The sequence below is a fragment of the Acinonyx jubatus genome, chromosome D3, assembly GCF_027475565.1.
Source record: "Acinonyx jubatus isolate Ajub_Pintada_27869175 chromosome D3, VMU_Ajub_asm_v1.0, whole genome shotgun sequence".
NCBI classification, from domain to species: Eukaryota; Metazoa; Chordata; class Mammalia; order Carnivora; family Felidae; genus Acinonyx; species Acinonyx jubatus.
Genome location: NC_069392.1, coordinates 83,704,844 through 83,726,887, shown reverse-complemented (window position 1 = coordinate 83,726,887; position 22,044 = coordinate 83,704,844). Strand labels below are relative to the sequence as shown.

General features: G+C 34.3%; 1 long non-coding RNA gene across 1 annotated transcript; it reads right to left on the bottom strand.

Annotated features, from left to right (window-relative positions):
• Nucleotides 1-6,169: 6,169 nt before the first annotated feature.
• On the bottom strand, nucleotides 6,170-21,554 carry LOC113602298 (uncharacterized). Its single transcript, XR_008291638.1, has 4 exons — nucleotides 20,586-21,554; nucleotides 20,016-20,090; nucleotides 18,983-19,086; nucleotides 6,170-8,516 (listed from the first exon to the last, which is right to left on the bottom strand). It is a non-coding gene; the product is annotated as an uncharacterized LOC113602298 (long non-coding RNA).
• Nucleotides 21,555-22,044: the final 490 nt, after the last annotated feature.

Here is a 22,044-nt window from a genome sequence, read left to right as displayed (position 1 = left end):
GTGTATGAATATATATATATATAGAGATGTAAATATTGTTTAAGATCTATTTCCTTTCAGTTGTTTTTAACTTAAATATACAAAAAATTGGTTATCTTGCTTTATCCAATCTTTTGGTACTTGTTTATTTCAACTGGTAAAATTAATTTATATTGGTGTCACACTGTAGTCTGTTGGTTGTATCTGTTTTGCACTGCATTAGAGCACTGCACAAATATGCCATGATATTACACCACCCTCCTGTCCATCAGTGTTAGTTTGTAGCCTGGTGCTGCCCTGAATATTCTTGTATATGTCTCCATGCATATGAGCAAAGTTTTCTTTTGAGACATAACTAGTAGAGAATTACCAAGTTATAATTTTCCAATGTTTAATGTTTAAGATAACACCAAAATTTCCCCAACATGGTTTAGTAATTTACCTCCTAAGGGAAATTACAAGTTGTGGGATAAAACTTTGCCAATCCCTGATTAATAACTATATTTGATACCTCTCTAAAATTTTTCTTCATTTGTGCTTATTCAAATTTATGCTCATTCTATTTGGAGATTTTCCTTTATTAACCTGTACATTATTATGGTACAATCTTGGAACTGTTGTAACTGATAAAGGATTAATATTGACTGTCTTCACCCAGTGTATATCAAATTTATAACGTATTTTTCCATTTTAAGATATCTTTGAATTAATAAGTTATTTTACTAATACAATTTTTCCAATATTTTCTTACATTGGAATGCATTTAATAATGCTAAAAATACTTCCCTACTCAGTTTAGAGAAATATCAGTCTGTATTTTGAACTGAAATTTGTTAAGATTTTGCATTTGTTGTTTAAGTCCTTGATCATTCTGGGTTAATTTTTATGTATGATGTATAGTAGATATCTAATTCTAATTTTTCTAGACAGAAAATTTTAATAGGTATATATTTTGAATAAACTTTTTCCTATTGCTCTGACATATCAAATTTGTCAGATATCAAAATTCTATATTATATGCATCGAGTTCTTTTATGAAATCTTACTTTGGATCAGGTTTTGGTGCTTACTTTATTTTTTTCTTTTTCCTATGACTTGCTAGAGCCTTTATTATAAACCTTTATATATACTAGGGTAAGCTCCCTTATCCTGGCTTTTCCTCTTCAGAAATATTAAGGGTATTTTGATTCTTCATAAGTTTGGAAATAACATAGTAAATTCCATGAACAATCTTATTTAACCTGGCATTATATTAATTCTATAGAATAATCAGGTATTTTGACATTATTTCAATATTTAATGTTTTAATGTCCATGAGCAAGGTATATTTTAGGTCATCCTTAAATTCTTTCAATTAAATATTATAATTTATTCATTAGAAGTTTTGTGCTCCATTTTATTTCTCAGAATTTTATATTTACGGTATTAAATGGGATAATTGAACTATTTTCTCAATTTTATTGTAGATATATAGTAATTGTATTATTAATGAATTATTTTACATAACTTACATCTTGCTAAACATTATACTCCTAGAAATTAGCCTGTATTTTCCTTTTTCTCTGATACAAGGTAATTATTTTAAAATAATTTTTGAAAAGTGACTTTAAGCCTTGAAATCAAACAATTAGAGTCCATATTACAGTTCTTTTGATTTGTGTCATTGAATAAATTTCTTATTCATAGAGAGTCTCAAGTTCCTTCTCTATAAAAGGGTTGTAATGCTAGCACTTATTTTACAGGCTTGTTGAGAAGATAAAATAATACACATAAAGCACATTGTGTGCTACTCTGTATGTTAACTAATCTAAACTCGTTCTATTGGAAGGATAATTAGGATTAAAGAGTCAAGAGTAATTCTGAGTACTGCAATTATGAGTAATGCTTAGCTACAGTGTGACATCATCATGACTGGGAATGCTAATGCAGTAAAATGAGCACATCAAAGTAAAAATGTGTAAGTCGCTTTAAAGGCAGAATATTCATCAAGGCAAAACTAGAGGGAGCAAGACTTAATCTAAGGTGATGACCAGTGTGTAACAGAGACGGTGGAACCAGAAATCAGACATTTTCAACAAGAGAAGTTCACAAAAAGATCTAATCGTACTGACATTATATTTTATCTTTATATTTACAAGTTGAAATGCTCAAGCCTTGTGAGCTAGAGGAGAACAAACCTGTGTGCAAAATACTCCTTCAACTCTTGGTTCATAGACAACATCAGGTTTCTGGAAAAGCAAGTTTAAGCAATGGATCCTGGCACACTCGGAACAAGGTTAGTTCTTGGCTTTGAACTGCCCTTCTTAGGAAAAACTATATCTATTTCAAATATTATTGAGTTTCTTCAATTTAATCATTAAATATTTTTAGTTTTACTATCCTTTTCCTCACAATAATTTTAAGCAATCATATTCCTCCAATCCAATGGAATATTTCAAAATCTCATGGAAATTTCCATGCATATTCATCTTCAAGACAAAACTCCCACCTCTCCAAGCAGATGTCTGCTAACAGTCTAGTAACATAAAGTTAATAATTTTAGTATTTAATAAAACTGTAAGGATAATCAAATTTTCCTGATGATGTACAAAATCAAAGTACTGCTAAAAATCTGGTCCCAATACCCTAATCCCTTAGGCCAGTGTTATTCAAATTAAATCACTTTAAACATTAGAAAGAATTGTATATAGTTAAGTTGGTACCATTTTCTAGGGAGAATAAAATAGCTATTTTCTTCATATGCTCATGGAGTAATACCATCCTGTAAGTTCTTTTTATCAATTATTTATTCCCATAGAATGAACATTTTGTTAAAGGATCTCAAAATTAACACCCAAATTTTATTTCTAAATTTCAAACATTCACACATTTTTAGTAATACCCATTTTATTTATAGCCACAATTCTTTATTATTTTTTTTTTACATTTATTTATTTTTTGAGAGACAAAGAGCACAAGCTGGGGAGGGACATAGAGAGAAGGAGACACAGAATCTGGAGCAGGCTGTCAGCACAGAGCCCGACGCAGGGTTTGAACTCACAAACTGTGAGATCATGACCTGAGTTGAAGTCGGACACTTGACTGAGCCACCCAGGCGCCCCTTTACAGCCACAATTCTTAAGTTCATAGACACCTAATAGAATTACCTTTATATATGTAAATCTGAGTTTACTTGTTTACCATAAAAGTTCCTTATCAAACTTGCATAGATCTTTGCAGACCTCACTTTTTAAAATTTCCACTTTATATAGATAAATGTTGAATTAGAAAAATTTTACAGAACTGTTACATTTCTCCAGTTCTAATTTTGTCTGCATTTGTTAATACAACGTGTTTTTGTCAATATACTAGGTGTGTGTTGCATTCTAATCATTATATTTTACCTAAAGTTAGTTATTCATATCAAAGACAGTGTTGTCAATTTAATGGGTAAAGATCACAAAAGTATTTGAGCGCAGCTATATCCTGTATATAATCTAAATGTTTTTATAAAATTCCAATAGGCTATGTATACAGACTATATATATGGTCAAGATGTAAATTAGAACAATAAGGTAATAGGCTAATAATAATGTTTGACTAATAATATTCTGGAACCTCAGATTATTTCACACTTTAATCCTCCTTCGTAAATATCTACTTGTAAAAACAGCAGTTATTTTGCATGATGGTGCCGGTTCCAAGGACAGTTCCTAAATGACTTAAGAATGAGAAATGTTATCTTTTAGGTTTTTTTTATTTAATGTATAAAGTTTTAGCTTCTATGCTTTCATTGCTGATTTCAATATGTGAATACTAATATAGGATACATGATAAATGCTTGAGAAGCTTAATCACAGACTGGTATTATTAGCTGTTGAAGGAATATTTTCGTTCGATGATATGAAATACTGGGTAGAGTTTGATACTAAAATAAGTAAAAGTTATACCAAAATTAGAATAAATGAAATAAGTAAGTTTTGTGATATGTTTTGGAAATGTATGCCAAAAGTCTTAACATTCGTGGTTTTTTACCATGTAGTGGCATGTCTGAATAAAATATCAGAAAAACATAAAAGCTCTCAGTAAAAATATTTTTTATTATAATCATGAAAAAGTCAGATTGACCTGAATGGTTACTAAAAGTATTACATTTAATTATAGTCTGTCATGCTGATAGAACATTCTACAGACTTCAAAATGTTTATTTGGTTTTCATAATGTTATTTTGTTATTTGAGAAAAAAAAACCCTTAAAATATTGTGAGTAGTGAATGATATTTCTCAGGTAAAATTATGCACACACACAGACCTCAGAATACTGGTGGAGGTGTTTAGAAGTTTTGATGTTTTCTAAATCTGTGCCAAGCTCTCACAAAATTTACAGTAAAAAAAAAAATAATAAAGTTTTCAGATAACTTTAAGGATGTTTTAAGTGCAATGGAAAGTACCCAACATGAGATCCAGGCTTTAACAATCTCTCATCTGGCCACCTCGAAGACTTGGCCAAAATGCTCACCATGCTGCCCCACCTGACAAATCTTTAATAGCCTCCGGCACCTGCAGAATGAATTTCAGTGCCCAGATTAGCCTGTAAACCCCCCTCTATTTTCATCTCTCACATTACTTCCTCCCAGGGTAACCCCAGGTTTTGTTTTTTTCCCCAGCAACCTTGAACTTTCTGTTGTTCTACGCATACAAGCAAGACAGTTTGGCGGTAGTGATGTTGGTCATGTTATTTGGTTTTCTTCTTCTTTTCCCAGGCCATTACTCACATTCTATCTTCTCTCTGGAATGGACGACCTGCTCCTAAAATTCTTTAAAACTGGCCTCCTGGACTTCTTTTTCTGAATCACCTTAGGATCCTGTTAAAATGAAAATAATAATTCAGCTGTTCTCAGGTAAGGCTCAAGAGTTTTGTTATTTTGCCCAGTTCCCAGGTGATACTAACGCTCTGGTTCTTGGCATATACTGTAAGTAGCAGTCAGGGCAATTACCTGAATGCTGTGGCTTTCCTTAGATATTCCATTATACCTGTTGTTTACCTTTATCCTTGAACTTATCAAACTATGGTGGTCATTTTCTGTCTCTTTCTCTCATAGATTATGGGCTTCTTGATAATGTTGCAGTCATATATATTGTATGCGTGTGTCCATATATATATGGTATGATATATACACACACACACAATTTATAGACTATATATATATACTTTACATATACTTTAACTTGCACTTCCCTGAGTTGTGCACTAGACCCCATTTTCTTCACCTACTAAAGTTGCCTCAATATGCACTGCTTACTCACATGTCATTTTGTTTCTCTGTTTGATCATTCCCATCAAGAGTTTTGTGCTTCCTGATTGTTCCTTCTGCCTAGAACCTTCTTCAACAGATATCTGAATAATTAACTTTCTTTAACTTTTTTCATGTATTTACTCAAATCTGGGACCAGATGCCAATATTTAATACTGCAACCTGTCCCAAAAGCAAGAACATTGTTTTTTTTCTTTTCTGCCAGGTATATGATTTATATATTAGGTCAGTTTCTCTCCACTGGAATGCAAATTTTAAGCAAGAAAGTATTTATTTTATTCATATATGTATTTCTAGTGTTTGGAATAGTGTTTACATGTTAGAAATAAGGAATAAATGGATGATGGATGGGTTAAAGCAACAGATGCCTTCTAATTTGTTATTTCTTTGCCAAGAAAGTAGGCTGTAATTTAAAAAGTCTGTATCAATAGTATCCTAGAACTTTCATATGCCAGATAAATCCAATTCAATATATTCTGTGAGTAGAGAATAATTGCTTTGTTCCTACTGCTACTCTGTTAAAGCTCCAGGCAATCTGGCTAAAATCTGGGTAGATTCCCAAAAATTTATGATTCAAGAAAAAAATGTGTGCAAACCATATCTTTAGAATCTGATCAAACTGGCAATATAACAAGATCCAAACTATAGTCCAAGCCTTGTTGATATGGACACAATGACTTCAGCTAAAAAAAACCGAAAACCAAAAACAAACCAAAAAAACAAAAGGCGAAATTCCTAGAGAATACTCATTTCTACTATTGGAAAGAAAGGAAAGGAGAAGACTAGAAAAGGAAAGTTTGTTAGATGTTGTGGACAACAGCATGTAAATCATATTTTCACTTGTATTATAAATCTTTATCTAAATCTAACCGAAAACAGTTGATAATCAGTTTGGATATGCCTTTCCATTAGCAACTGAATAGGACTGGTTCTTGTCACAGCAATTGAACTGACATGTTGAGCATGGAGTATTCTGGCAAGTCCTCCTGGCCAATCTGCTCCAACTCTGCTCCAGGGCATCCACAGTGGGGTGTCTTTATAATCTTTCCAGCCTGGAATTTGATTAAGGTAACAAGGAATGATGGCACAGATTCAAATAAATATCCTATTCATAAATTCCCTAAACCCAACTCATGCAATGCAGTCTCTGTAAGGAATGAGTGGGTACGACAACTTGCCAACTTCAAATAATTAATAGACTAAATCTTGTACAGACATTTATAATCGGAACTGAAGTATTCTGAACTGTTTTATTAAGGATTATACCACAATATGCTTTTCTCCTTAAAAAAAAAAAAGCAATGGTTTACTAAAACTTCTTGGTGATCTCTAAAGGAAAGTGGTTGTATTTTTAAAGGTTTGTTAAGTATATAGCTCATGTTACATGATCCCGCCTATTTTGCAATGTCAAAGTTAACTTCAAGTCTTTAAATATAATAATTCATTCCTACCTGTATAGAAATTATTGGACGACTTAAATTCAGTGACTTCAAGTAATTATTACTAAGGTATTCAAAAATTAAATGGTGATCTCATTTTATTTAAATAAAAGTTTATGATCTAATGTGATCTTATTTTAATAGAATATAAAATGTGTGTGATCTTATAACCCATGATGATAAGTGTTATATTATATACCAGAATTATTTGTTTCCTTACTTGTCATAGACTCTGGGTCTGGAGTTCTCTCTTGTCCAGCAAGAAAGCAGGATGCAGGATTAAAACTGTGAGAGAGGCTAATGTCTGGGAGGAGACAAGACCCCTGAGTAAGGGTCCTTGCTCCATTTGTATTAGGATCAAAAGGCTTACAAATGTGCTGATGGATGTGCACAAAGAGACAATGAAATCGTGAACATTAACTCATGTGCATAAGGGAAAGGGGGTTCTGAAGATATGTGGTATTAGGGGTTTGGGTCAATACAAAACAAAACCCTGGCTAGGGTTGGAAGGTTGTTTACAGCAAACATGAGGCCCCACCTCTAGACCAGTTTAGGTAAACAGAGAAGGAGAAAGAGCATGCAACCTCAGGGTCAACAAGGCACCTTTCTTTTGCTAATTAGCTCTTCTCTGGGCAACTTCACTCCACAGCAGTCTATAGCCCTATTTACCTGTTTACCTAATTTGGTCCTTCCTTCCTGTAAAAGCAGCTTTCTGCTATTGTACTAAGCTGGGGGCATTTCCACCCTAATCTTGTTTACCTCATCTTGGATGTTTTCATCCTGAGATTCCCTATTTTTATACCTTTGTCCTATACTGGGGGCCTTTGCCCCATTTACCTAACTTTGTTTACCCAAACTTGGGTGTGTACATCCTATGGCTAGTTTCTTTATGCCTCATTAACCCATCAGTGCAGGCTCAGGGAATTCCTAAGTTTATTCCTCATACTTACTTACCTTTTTACACATATGTCATTTTATTTCATAGGACTTTGAAGCTTTATGAAACTGGCTGTTAAATTTTTTACCAAGTATTTTCCATTTAAAGTAAGTAGTTTCATTGTCTCCTGGACAGTTGTGAAAATGTTTGAGAAATGTTAAGCTAGTACTGGATAAATGCACTGTTGAAATAATTTATTGACCTTTTAAAATTTTTTTTCAAATGTTTTTATTTATCTTTGAGACAGAGAGAGGCAGAGCATGAGCAGGGAGGGGCAGAGAGAGGGGGAGACAGGGAATCTGAAGCAGGCTCCAGCCTCTGAGCTGTCAGCACAGAGCCCGACGTGGGGCTCGAACTTACAGAGTATGAGATCATGACCTGAGCTGAAGTCGGATGCTCAACCGACTGAGCTACCCAGGCGCCCCTAGACCTTTGAGGTCTATAAACTTTTCTAATGAACTAAGGTGACAGTGTAATTGTCAATAAGATTAATGAAACTAATAGGAGTATATCTCAGCTAAATAACTCAATCTGTGAATTAAATTTGTTTAGGGCAAAAGGTATAACTTTTGCTTATAAGTAAATTGGTTTAATACCCACAAAGATCAGATCTGAGATATTCCCATTTTAAGGAAACTGTATTTTTGGAAACTGGGAGGCCATTTTCTCTAAGTGCGCCTTTTAGTGAATGCAATGATGAAAATTACATTCCCAATGATTTGAACCAATCATTTCTCCAAAGGCTCTATTTCTGTCTTAGCAACCAAAGCCATAATAACTTTCCAAGTGGCTGTGCTTTAGTGCCAGTGTCTCTTTCTCTTTGGAAGCACATGTGGATAAATCTGTGATAAAGCTCAATATTCTTCACCTAAAAAAAGAAAACACAATGTGAACAAAATTAGAAAAGAATAAAAAATTGGGAGAGCTGACACTGGTTTCAGAAGCTATAGTAATCACAATGTGTAACTGGCAGGATAGATGTATAGATATGTAGGTCAATTGAATGAAATTTGTGCCCACAGACCAGAGATAAACTCTTAAATTTATGGTTGCCTGGATATTGGCAAGTTATTTCAGTAAGAGAGAATAATCTTTTCCACAAATAGTTCTGGGACAACTCGATAGCCACAAGCAAATCATGGAAGTGGAACCCCTACTTCACCTCACCTCATTTATAAAAATTCACTCAGAATAGATTATAGACCTCAATGTAAGAGCTAAAACTATAAAATTCTTATAACAAAATATGGGAGTAAATCTTTATTGCATTGAATTAGGCAGTGGTTTTAACATGTAATACCAAAACACGACAAAACAATTAGAAAATTATTTTGATGAAGCCAACTTAAATTTTATGTTTTATTTTTAAGTTTATTTATTTATTTTGAGAGAGACAAGGGAGAGGGAGAGAATCCCAAGCAGACTCTGCATTGTCAACACAGAGCCCAACGTGGGCTCTGTGACCAATTACATGAAAACATGACCAGCATTATCAGTCATTAGGGAAATTCAAATCAAAGCCACAATAAGATACCACTTCACCTCCACAGGATGGCCGTAATAAAAAAGATGGACTCCAACGAGTATTGGTGAGAATGTGGAGAAATTGGAACCCTCAAACATTGCTTAAAGTATTGCAACCACTTTTGGAAGTAGTTCGGTTATCCTTAAAAATGGAAACATAAGAATTATCATGGGATCCAGCAACTCCAAGGGAAATAAAAACACATCTGCAAAAAATCTTGTACATAAAATTTTCATAGCATCATATTCATAATAGCCAAAAAATGAAAACAATTGGAATAACCATCAACTGAAGAACGAAAAAAATATGTGCTATATCCATACAATGGAATATTACTTGGCCATAACAAGAAAGAAGTATCGATCCATACTCCAGTTTGGATGAAATTGGAAACATTATGCTAAGTCGAAGAAGCCAGTCACAAAAGGTCATACGTTCTATGATTCCACTTCTATGAAATGTCCAAAATAGGTGAATCCATAGAGACAGACAGTAGGTTAGTATTTGGCAAGGGCTGGGGGTAAAGGGAGAATGGGGAATGACTCCTGGTGAGAAGGAAGTTTCTTTTGGGGATGATGAAACTCTTTTAAAATTATAGTAATTGTTGCACAAGTCTGATTTTACTAAAAACCACTGAATGGAACACTTTAAATGGGTAAACTTTGTGGTATATGAATTAGATATCAATTAGCTCTTAAAAGTAAATATGGCATGCATTTCAGTTGCTATAATATGTATATATAAGGCCAATAAAAATTAGTTTTAGGGTATCTACAAAAGAAGTCAATTGAATATAACTAGTGGTTCCAAAATTCTTAGGCATATTATCTTAAATAATTGCATCAATTGAGTCTAGAATATCTCATTGCTTTATCTCTTTATATAATGAACTTTTGAAATATTCCCTAAGAGTTGGGTGGATAAATGGACATTGATGCCTTAATCTTATATGATTAACAGAATCCTTTGTATATAAATATCAAGAAACAGTTTGCTCCAGCTCAGAGCTAGTTGTCTTTTCTTTTCAATAAATTAAACCAGCCTCATGACCAGTGGGAGCGAAGCACTTGACATCCTACAATGCTGGTGATTCTTAATTTATGCCCTGAGGGACTAATACCGAGAATACGTTCAGGGTACCATAGCAACTGCAGAATCAAAGCAGTGATCTCATTTGGCAAGTTTGTAGCTGAGAGAACACTTCAGGATTCTGTGGGATCACCTGGGGCAGCATTATTCCAAGTGTTCATGGTGTGGCATCTTGATAAAGGACACCTAATTGGTGTTAATTTATCCAAATTAAAGACAACTTTAAAGCATCTCTTTCCATAGAGAAGAATGGTCTCATAAAAATGTGTAACAAAATGTTAAGGGTATTTAATTTGTAACTAGTATTTCACAAGGGTTTTGATATGGATCTTTATTAAAGCTGATTTCAAGTTGCAGTAACCTTAGTAATGTGCTAAAATGTTTGTGCATGGATAACAATATCTTGTCTAACATCAAAGGAAGACAAAACATTGTCAAATATATTAATTTTCATGACAACAGCACTTGTATTTGATCATCCCATGATATATGTATTCCCCACTTTTCTCTTTGAGAATCTGAATAGTGAGAACACTAATAACGTACCCAGGGAACAAACAATCCCTCCTTTCCTATTTTATATTAGTCAATTAACATACAACAGATGTCTGCTTCCAGCAGAAGCTTTTTAAGAGCACTGGGCTATGTGCCTCTTTGCCTTCGGATATTGGAATGAGTTCCAGAATCATGAAACTCAATGAAAGAAGTAAAATTGCCATTTTACCCCAAGTTTCAATCATGAGCCACCAGAATTCATCTCCAACTAATGTTGAATATAGGTATAAAAATCCGATTATGTCTCTTATTATTTTAATCCAAAGAAAAGGAAATTGCAGAAACATTAGTTATAGAAATGCAAAGGTAAAATGGGATTAAAATTACGAAGCCGGCTAAAAGAATGTAAACATTAAGAACGAGAGAATTCAGTACCAAACTACTCAATATTACTCATTAAAACATGATTTGGAAACCCTTCCTCATGGCTCTGCACACTCTAGCAGTTCAGCCCAGTTATTAAGACAGTCCTTTGTGTAGACGGCCTGTGGTGTGGCCAGCACTATCTGACAGTGAGACAAGAAATCTGGTTCCACAAAGATGTGAAATTTTCATGAAACGCAGGAAATGGTAATTTTATTAAGAGCCCTGTGACCTGCAACCAAGGATGAAGGAAATGAAGGAAAATGAAAAACTGAAGGAAAAACAAGTTAGGAACTAACTTTAGCGACTAATGGAATATTTAAAAACCAGTAAGTACTGTTGATTAATTGATTACAACTAATGTTCATGCTATTATCAAACAAAACTTAGATATCCAAAATTAGGGCAACAATGTTATTTCAAAATGAAATTGACATAAAGAGTAAGTAGAAGAGTCTTCCAAAAGTTGTTTCTACAAATAAGCAGACTACAAAAAGTAATACAGAAATGAATACAAATTAAGAGAAGGGGAAATAAAATGATATTTGTATGATTGGCTTATAAATCAAAGGACTAATCCTTAAGTTCCTACAGAGGGAAAGGATATTGTAATATTCATTTTTTTAATTTAAAAGTGAACCCCTAAATCTCTAAAAGGCACTATGATGAAAGATGAGTAATGTATGTTAACAGGAAAAAATATTTTCCTCTATAATACAAATATTTTCCAGATTACAGTTTCCAAAATGACAAAAGCATGCAGGTGAAGTTACTTACCCTGCAACTTCTCCTTCTCCTTCAGAGAGTACCTCCTTCAGAGGTACCTAAAAGCTGTTATATAGGTTTCTTCCCTCGGATAGAAAATAAGATAGGACAAACTAAATCTTTCTTCTATTGAATAAGACTCAAGTAGAAAAATCTTATACTGAAATATATGCCCTTCCATTTAAAGAAAAAATGCATATGGACTTGTATATGAACTTCTATATAACCCATAAACATGTTTGTTGGACACATTCCTATGAAAGTTTCAAAGAACCAGAAGAAATTCCAAAACTATGTTTCTAAAAATGTTTCTGAAACAGAAATGGACACTCAGTATTTGCTGCATTATATTTAGGTTTCTGAGCTCCAAACTTCCAGCATTTGTCTACTATAATTTTGATCGTTTCCTAACTGGACCTATAGTCCTATCTTTCCAGATCATTCTCCACCAAGAAACTCTCATTAATTTCCTCTAAATAATTTTGATGACTATTATCTGGAATAATCAGCATTTATAGAAGTAACTAAATTGCCTAATCCGTGAGACAAGAGGAGCTAACTGGCACATTGGGATAAGTGTTTAAATGGAAAAAATATTTAAATATTTTATTTTACATATTCCTTGTTATATAAGCTTATGATCAACTTAGATTTTTCCTTATTGTCATGGTTAAACTATTTTAAATGACAGTAAGAAATAGTAAATGGAAAATGTAGTCGTGCTTTACAAACTTTATGCAGTCTTGAATAATAAGGAAAACATGTTTTCCACTAAATAAGACGTAGGATAAAGCTGGCACACTTTAATTTACTTCCAACATATCACTTCCAGTCATAGCATTAGTGATATTACAAAAGTCAAAGGAGACTCATTGGTGCTGATAGGATAAAGACAGATGAGCAGTATCTAAAGCACATTCTTTAAAACAGAAACCCAATTCTGACCTATGAAAACTAACGATAAAATAGTAAGTATTCTTTCAGTGGAGTAACATGCATTCGAAACTTTCAAAACATTTCTTTGTACGTTTCTCTGAGCATCGCCTCTGCCTACAGTCTGGGTCCCTGGAAGTAACTGCATTGCTATTTATTTTGTGTTATCCATTCAAAGTCAATATAATGAGAAGGGTGAACAACATCTTTAAAGTATTATAAAAGTAATTTTGTCCTCACAGGATCTCCAGAAAGACTCTCTAGGACCCGCCACAGTTGAGGACTGCTAGTTTGAAGACTGTTTTCTCAATACAATACATTCCAAATTGGAAGAGTTCATAGCATTTTTAATTTACTTTGCATTCGGCTAGAAGTTACTAGAGATGGTACGAAAAAACCCTCTTGTATCTGACACAAACTTCCTTGCATATAGGCTACAAATAAATGGAGAAGCACATCATCCAACCTGGTGGAGAATGAAGGCCCCTCATGTGAAGAATGTCCAGAGAACACTACCTGCTTTAAAAGACACCAGCTTATGAATCACTGTATTGTACACCTGAAACTATTACACTGTATGTTAAATAACTGGAATTTAAATTAAAACTTAAAAAAAAAGAACATTAAAAGATACCAGTGGGGAATGCTGCTGTTCAGTTCATTTAAAACTACCTGTGTAAAGTTTTGGAGATTTCTTCCAATAGTGTAATAGTGTAATAATTCATAGCACATTTAGCTTCTTGATAAAGAACTAAAGATAAGTGAGTAAATGAAAGCAAACAAACATGCCTAAAATGGATACAAATGAAGTGAGATGTGGATTGGAAAAAAGTCCTCAGTGCTATTGGTGATCCAACAGGGTATTTACTTCTGGTTTACATACATCCACTTTGCCCTCCACACCTAGGTCATTGAGTGAACACATTCCATGTAGAGAAGCCACTGTAAGACTTTCCATATCTATATGGTAAGACAAAAATCATGCAATCATTAGAATTCCATTTTTCCCTAAATTTGGGCAAATGTAAACTGATTAAACAGTATCTTTAAATATTTTACATTAAGATTACCATGTATATTTTCTGTAATAGAAACTGTAAACATCAAAGAAATGTCACATTAGCTGAGGATCATAATGCAGAATGTTCTGGGCTACTAGTCCACTCTCTTATTCAGGGAATTTTGTGAAAAATAGCCATCACTTTAGAACACCAGTATACTTACATAAGACAACACTACTTCTAATCACGTTACTAAATTTAGATATATTTCTCCTTGGAAAGATTATTTATTAAAATTTAAGTTTATTTCCCCAAAGGCCATATTCTTCTAAAAGACAATACGCTATGAAATATTTAGTTTTGTTTACTTCGAACTTAAAATGCAGTTTGATAGCACAGATACTGAAGTTAAGTGTTATAACACTAATGATGTTTAGTTGACTATAAATTTAATAGACTTTTTGCATGTAAGAATTTTAGGGACTTTTAGCAGACTTTAAGTTTTCTTTCTAGAGCAGATTTAAGTTTACATAAAAACTGAAGGGGAAGTAAAGAGTTCTCATGTAGCCCTGCGCCCCCCACCCAACCCCATTTTCCCCTATTATTAACATCTTGTGTTAGTGTGGAATAGACCAAACATGGTGCTGTCTTGAGCAAGACTGGAAGTTATGAGGTTGGTCTTAAGTGGTCACATTTGTGATATATTAAGACTTTAAGGCTTAAAGAATGTGAGGACTGATTTTATATGGAGTGGGGGAGAAAAGAGCATTTTGATTGAGCACTGGAATCGGTAGAGAAGCAGGTTTAAAGATATAAATTTGAGGGGCACCTAGGTGGCTCAGTGAGTGAAGTATCCGACTCTTGATATTGGCTAAGGTCACGATCTCACAGTGTGTGGAATCAAGCCCCACATTGGTCTCTGCACTGACCGCACAGAGCCTGTTTGGGATTCTCTCTCACGTGCTTTCTCTCAAATAAACATTTTTTAAAAAAATATAACATTCTGAAGTCATGAGAGTTAACGATATCATCTCTGGGGTGAGCACAGCAAAAACAGTAAACTAATGGCTAACTTTGGAGACCTTTGCACATATCAAATTGGAGACATGAAGAGAAGTCAATAAGATTGAGGTCAAAAAGTACAGCAGAAGATGAAACTCAAGAAAGACTACTTTTTCTTCAATCCAGGTGATTAAATTCCCTTATGAATATGACTGGGTACGTCAAATTGATATTTTCAGAAAGATGAAGACTGATAATGGACTTCTGGCTTTAAAAGTATGGGAAACATGTGTTCTTGACATCTTTGGATAAAGACAAAGTGGTCAGAATATCACTCACTGCTGGGATTTAGGGGATGAAGTGAAGACAAATATATCTCGTTCAAGACTTCTTGTTGTGAAGGGAGGGAGTGAAATTTTGAGTAGCAGCAATGGAATGCATGCTTAAAGAAAGCTGGTTTATTTTAAACCTAAAATCTTTAAATATGCATGTATGTGTGTAAATACATATGTATGTACATCTATACTATAGATAAATATCTGAGATATATCAGATATATATGTAATCTTTATTGCTGAGCTATATAATCAGATAGATATCACTATTATATAATGAGTGTGTGTGTGTGTGTGTGTGTGTATATATATATATATATATATATATATATATATATATATATGTTGGCAAAAATAGATAGGACTCTGCATACATGGAGGGGCTGATCACAGGTAGGAGAAATTGCATCCATAGTGTCAGTAATGTTGGCAGAATATAATGGTTCTAATTGGTATAGTTTGGTAGATATAATGGTGGGAGTGTGTAAATATTCCCTACTCCCATTTCTGGGTCTCAGTAAATTAACAGGAAAGACTGTCAGCGGAGAGTGTGGAGAAGTGAGGAGGGATTACAGGTTGGAGGGAAGAGAGCAAGTGAAGTAGTCATTTTGAAGAATTTAACGCTGAATGGAGTACTAAGATGCGACTTGAGATGAGTGGTCCTGGATTTAAACCAAGACCTATCACCATAGTTCTTCTATGACCTCATGCAGCTTCTTCCCTCAGCTGCAGACGGAACAGAGGGTTGCATTTTACCAAAGCTTGAGTATCACAGGTAAGCTTTTGCAAAGGGTATGAGGGCAAGGAAATTGAGGTGTATGCATTGAAGTGATTATAATGCTGAGCCATTACATTTCTGTGTAAGGAGCAAAATCAGAAATGGGGGTTGGTAAAGAACAGCAAAGAAGTGGGGTCATCAAGATTATATGCCCCAGTGGTTGAAGTCTTGTAGTTAGTACTGAAAGGAGTTAGCTGGAAAGAGTAAGAAAGTATGTTTGGAGAGTGGACTGCTTGATTAGAGACCCTAAAGAAGATGTCCTAACTTGTGAGGATAATATCTGCAGTATGACCTTAGGAGTGGATTCCTAAGGTCCGGTGGAAGACAAGATGATTGGAAGAGAAAAATTTGAGGAATTGAGAGTATAGGGTATTAAAAGTTGTCATTTCAGATACTGTACTCAGGTGTAGAGTTGCAAAGAAATAGCAAGGTGCTAAAATATCAGTGATGGAGACTGGCCAGAGCTGTGTAAATGACAGCAATGAGCAGGGACAGGGCATACCATACCTATCCATCCAGTTCTCCATCTGTCATCTAAAGAAAGGGACAAAGGTCTGCAGTTAGAAATGAAGAGGCGAATAGAAGAGAGGTCACCTCCTTCACCTCCAGAATAGGGAAAAAAGTCATCATCTGAGAGGTGGCAATCAGCCTTATCACTGGCCTATATAAAATACTTCTGTGGCTTCCCATTCCCACCAAACAACATTTAACTTCCTTAACATGGCATTCAAGGCCTTGTGCTTTCGGCCCTAGCTTTTTCAAATTCTGTCCTCACTACCTACCCCAATCAGCCACACTTCACTTCCTCAAACTTGCCATTCATTCATCATTTAGCCTTCAGAGATGCTGTTCTTTTTACCCCTTCCTTTCATTTCCCCGTGCCCTAGTTAAGTGATAATCCCCATTTTTGTCCTCAATTTCTTACATTTCTTCCAAGAAGCTTTCTAAATAGATTAAGCTAGTTGTCCCTGGTTGCCTCACTAGGGTACTAAATCCTCTTCAGGTTAATTATTTTTTCAGTTGTCTGTTTTCTCAAATTAAGTGTAATGTAAATTCCACGAAGCTAGAGATCATGCATTGGTTCAACAGATTTGAGCGTCTACTAAGTACTCATCATTATTATTGAAATTTTTATATCATCATTGTATCATTGCTATTTAATTAAGACCTAGAATTTGGTAAGCATTCGGTACATATTATCCTTTCATGTATAAATGCATGTGTGATATAAATGAGAATTCACTTATTGGTATTTTATGTGATAGTCACTGGTTATCTGTCACTCATAGCAATATTGCACATAAACACTGCTTAAGGGAAAAAGAAATTCTGTCTTGAAAATGGAATGCTTTTACTATGAAGTAGTTTTAATTTGCCTAAAACTTAAAGCTTACCTTCTCTATCAATCTGTCAGTAGTCTAAAATTTTGCTGATGTCATAATGTGTAAAACAGAACATTGAACAAGGTTTTCAACTGCCAGATCTTGAAAGTTAAAAAGTTAAATGTTACAAATGATTTACATCTGGACAGAGCATGCAGAACCTTCAAAATATGTCTTTCCTGTTGCATACAGAAAATTCCATTTCTCAATGTACATACATTGACATAATAAAAATTGAGTGCATGAAAAGAGAAGGGTATGTGCCTATCTTACGGCAAATGAGAAAATTTAAAAATGTGCTTTACATTGTTTTAGGACTTATTAGAGTTTGAAAACCATTTTAAGAGTGAAGCAAACTGTTTCCGTAAGATCATAGAGATGAAAATCACTTGCTGATGTCATCTAAACCGTCATGTTGCCTCAAACAATGGGGTAATCCACCTCTACTGAATAAACTCTATTCATAAAGATCTGGTGAGCCCTACTTAACACCTGTGAGATGACATTACCAAACAGACAACTGTGGAAAACTTATGTTAGCTTTGAATGAAAGTTCTAATGAATAATACTAGAAGTAGAGGTTGAACCTCATTTGAATCCTACTCTGTCAATTCATGGTTGATGTAGCTGAGGAATAGAAAGACTCAATCATTTTTCAAACACTACCGAGTAAGGTGAGTGGGACCTCCCAGACCTTTCTGATACTTTCCCACCCCACATATGCTTATTTGTATTGTACATTTGGATGCTATTTCTATAATTGTATTCTTTCCTAGAATTATTCCTATGTATAAAGTAGAAAAAAACAGGTAGATATACAGCAGGAAAAAGAAATAGGACATAATATTTTGGGTGACAAAGGTGTCACCTTGAAGACCTTAACAAATTCTTAGTCTCTGCCGCCTTCTCTTCTCCCATCTCCAGATATAATTAAATATATAATATTTTTTTTTCCTAAAGTTCTTCCCAGGTTTAGTAAAGAATATTTTAAGGACTCCAGGATTACCATTCTGGGACATCTGTTGATAGTCTGTCTTTATGCTGAATCTCTAACATATTCTGCTTCATTCTGAGACATCACCTTTTTCTTAGCTTTGAGACTAGATTCCTCTCTTGATACACTGCTGAGTATTCCAGTTCCTTTTCACCTGAGACCCTGATTGAATCATAGCTGTCTTCTCCCTCAGAACAAGATTTCTCTCCTTTAGAAACCCATGCAAAGGGGTGCCTCAGTGGCTCAGTCAATTAAGCATCAGACTTCGGCTCAGGTCATGATCTCACAGTTTGTGGGTTCAAGACCCACATCGGGCTCTGTGCTGACAGCTCAGAGCCTGGGGTCTGCTTCAGATTCTGTGTGTCCCTCTCTCTCTGCCCCGACTCTGTTTATGCTCTTTCTCTCCCAAATAAATAAACATAAAAAAAAAACAGTGCAAATGACTGCAAAAGAGTTTTATGATGGAGGGTGATAATCGTGTACCAACTCTAAGGACCACACCCTCCTAGATTCTTCCAAATCATGTTTAGAACGCCAATTTTGGAATTACCCTGTGTATATTGTCTACCATAATGATTTCAAGTTAGGTTTGGCATTCCAGCTCTGGCTTACCTCCATCCGAGCACGTACTGAGTTCTGGATCTCAACTCTTACTCAGTTCCACTCTTGTACTCTTCTACCATCGTGTCCAATTATGTCCTGAAATATGATCAGCCCTGGAACATACAAATTGGAATTCAATGCACTACTTTAACTCTGAAAAGTTGATTTTGATTTGTTGAGAGTGACACCAAAAAGATGGCAACATAGGTCATTCCTGAATTTGTTCCCCCTCACAAGAAGACTAACTATTTAGGGACAAGACATCACTGGAGAGAATCCTGGAACATGAGAGGGAGGATGAAGCACTACCCTGCAGCACAGAGACCAAGACATACTAGGGTAGAAAGAAGAATGGCTACTAGAAACTCATCTCCAGTAACTCTAAAGAAATGGAGATATATGAACTGTCAGACAAAAATTCTGAATAATCCTCTTTAAAATTAGGAAAACAATGCATGAAGAAAACGAGAAGTTTGACGAAAATATAAACCATTAAAAAAATCAGAAATCCTAGTGCTGAAAAATACAACTGAACTGAAAAATTCAATAGAGAGCTTCAAAATCAGACTTGACCATGCTGAAGAAAGAATCATTGACCTGGAAGATGTTTGAAATTATCCAGTCATAGGAGCAAAAACAAAAAAAGAATAAAAAATAATGAAGAAAGCCTATGGGACACAATAAAAAAAAACCCACAATGTTTAAATTATGGGAATTCCAGAAGGAGAAGAGAAAAAGGGGGAGAAAGTATATTTAAAGCAATAATGGCTGAAAACTTTGAAAATGTTGTGGAGAGTAATAGGCATCCAAGAGGCCTAAAGGATTACACATAGGTTGAATCCAAATAGGGCTACACCAAGAAAAATAATTGTCAAGTCAAAGACAGATAATTTTAAAAGTAGTAAAAGAGAGAAGTCACATATGAGGGAACCCCATAAGACTATTAGTAGATTTCTCAACAGAAACTTTTCCGTCCAGAAGATAATGGGATAATATATTGAAAACACTGAAAGAAAATAACTGTTAACCAAGAATTCTCTACCTTGCAAAGATGTCCTTCAGAAATGAGGTGATAGGAAGACTTTTCTCACCACTGGAGAAAGGCTAGAGGGAGTTCCTTGAGTGGAAATAAAGAGATGCTAATGAACATCATAAAAACATAAAGCAGTGCAAAACTCACTGATAATGGTAAATATATACTCAAAGTTGAATTCTGTAATATGGTAATGGTGGTGCATAAAGCATTTAACAAATCTAGTTTAAAATTTTAAAAAAATGAGTAAAAACAACCATACCATAATAACCTATTATTTTTTATGCAATATAAAAAAATATGTAAACTGTAACATTGATAATGTAAAAAATGAGGAAGGGGAGAAGTAAAGTGTAAATCTAGGGAATTCTATTAAAGTTAAGTTGTTATTAAAATAGGATGTTGTAATTTTAAATTATTTTAGGTAAGCCTCATGGTAGCCACAAAGGAAAAACCTGGAGTAATTGCACGTAAGAACATGATTAAAAAAAGTCAAAACATACTGATCCCACATGGCATCAACACAGACACGCTGATACACATGTGTGTGTGCACACACACACACACACACACATACACCTGAGTAAAAATAAGGAACAATGGATCTACAAAACAACCAGAAAACAACAGCAATAGTAAGTTATTATCAATAATTACCTTAAATATAAACATATTAAATTATCTAATCAAAAGACACAGAATGGCTGAATGGATTTTAAAAATCATATTAAATGATATGCTGCTTATAAGACACTGACTTTATGCTTAAAGATACACATAGGGCTGGGTGGCTCAGTCGGTTAAGTGTCCAATGTTTGATTTCTCCCCAGGCCATGATCTCACATTCATGACATCGAGAGCCCCATATTGGGCTTCATGCTGAGTGTGGAGCCTGCTTAATATTCTTTCTCTCCCTCTGCCCTTCCCCCAGCACGTGTGCTCTTTCTCTCTCAAAAAATATATGTATATAAAATTAGAAATCAACACTAAGAGGAAAATTGGAAAATTCACAAATATGTGGAAATTTAACAACATTCTCCTGAGTAACCATGGATCAAAGAATAAATTAAAGTATCTTGAGATGAACAAAAATGAAAACACAAATACCAAAACTTACAGGATGCAGCAAAAGTGGTTCTTAGAGGGAAGTGCATAGCAATAAGTGCCTACATTAAGAAGCAAGAAAGATCCTAATTCTACACCTTAAGGATCTAGAAAAAGAAGTACAAAGTGAGTATAAAGCTAGTGGAAGAAAGGGAGTAATAAGGAATGGAACAGAAATAAATGAGATAGAAAACAGAAAATCAGTAGGTGAGACTAACCAAACTAAGAGTTGTTTCTTTGAAAACATAAGCGAAATTAATAAATCTTTACCTAGATAAACCAAGAAATAAAAATAGGACCCAAATCAACAAAATTATAACTGAAAAAGAAAATATTACAAATGACATCAAAAATAAAAAAATCATGAGTTTACTATGAACAACTACACCCCCCCAAAACCAGGCATCCTAGAATAAAATGGAAAAAAAATTAGAGCCATAAACCACCAAGACTGACACAAGAAGAAATAGAAAGTCTGAATAGATCAATTAATAATAACAAGATTGAGTCAGTAAGCAAAAATCTAATGAAGAAAAACTCAAGACCAAATGGTTTCCTTTCAGTAAATTTTTGGTAAATTTGGTAAATTTTACCAAACATTTAAAGAATTAATGCCAGCCCTTCTCAAACTCTTCCAAAAAAATGAAGAGGAGGGAATATTCCCAGACTCATTTTATCAGGTCATTGATACCAAAGCCAGAGAACGACACTACCAAAAAACTATAGAACAATATCCCTGATGAATAAAAATGCAAAAATTCTAAATAATTCTCAATACGAGCAAACTAAATTTGGCACATTAAAAGGATCATTCACCACAATCAAGTGGAAATACGTGTGGGATACCAGGATGGTTCAACAAAATCAAATCAAGCTATGTGAGACATCACATTAATAGAATAAAAGAAAAACTCGTATAATCATCTCAATAGAT